Consider the following 1137-nt stretch of genomic DNA (forward strand, 5'->3'; position numbering starts at 1 on the left):
TAAAAAAAAATTGCCACTTCAGTAGAAAACAGAACTGAATATTAGTTTCTTCATCATCAGTGACATCATCAGCTGTCCAATAATTCTAACCAGTGCAGCTGGACCCTGCTCCCGAAAAGAGATGTAATCCTCTTCTTGGATATTCCCGTAATGTGAAAATTCTAGCTGACATGACTCATCCTRCCTCAAAGCACGGTGGAGTCAGCATCATGCTGTGGGATGTTTTCATCAGCAGGGACTGAAAAAATGGATGCAGAAAAATCCAGAGAGGACTTTGAGTTCTGCAGAKATTTGAGAAATGGACTGAACCTCCCAGCGGGTGAATGACCCCTAACACACTGCTGATGGAGAACCAGGTCCTGGACAGGTCCAATCAAAGCCCAGACCTCAATCCAGCTGAAAATGTCTATTTTACTTTTAAGGGTGTATTCACACCAGCCCTGTTTTAATCTGCTTTAATCAAACTCYAGTTTGTTTGCATAAGGAGTCTGGTTCGTTTGGGGAGGTGTGAATGCATAATGTGGATAGAAAAAGCGAACACTGAGAAATTACAGCAATTCTAGGAATTTATGCCTAATCCAGACATTTTCCCTGATTCTAAACATTACTAGTCTATTCCTAAACTTAACTATGACTGGTCTATTATCAACTCTAACCATTACTAGTTTATTCATAACCCTAACAATTAGTAGTCCATTCCTAAAAATAACCATTACTAGTCTATTCATAACTCTAACCATTACTAGTCTATTTACACACGTAGGTATACAGCACCCCCTGTTACAGCTGAAACACAGAGCAGCACAAGTGACTGAACTGAACATCCTCCTCTTCCTGTCAGCCAGCAGGCCATATGGCCCATCGCAGATTAAAAATGTTTGTTGTCTGACCTAATCCCACCCAGTGGATTACTATCTCTGGGAGGAAGCATAAAGGGTACGTGTGTGTGTGTGTGTGTGTGTTGGATCGAGAGGAGTGGAGGTGCAACAACAGCAAGCTCCTGCACATGAAAACAGATAAAACAATGATCAGAAAGTTCCTGCTCTAGCTTTAACAGCTGAAAGACTTTCAAACTGTTAAAGTTTACACACACACACACACACACACACACACACACACACACACACACACACACAC

The sequence above is a fragment of the Austrofundulus limnaeus genome, unplaced genomic scaffold (genome assembly GCF_001266775.1).
Source record: "Austrofundulus limnaeus strain Quisiro unplaced genomic scaffold, Austrofundulus_limnaeus-1.0 Scaffold169, whole genome shotgun sequence".
Lineage (NCBI taxonomy): Eukaryota > Metazoa > Chordata > Actinopteri > Cyprinodontiformes > Rivulidae > Austrofundulus > Austrofundulus limnaeus.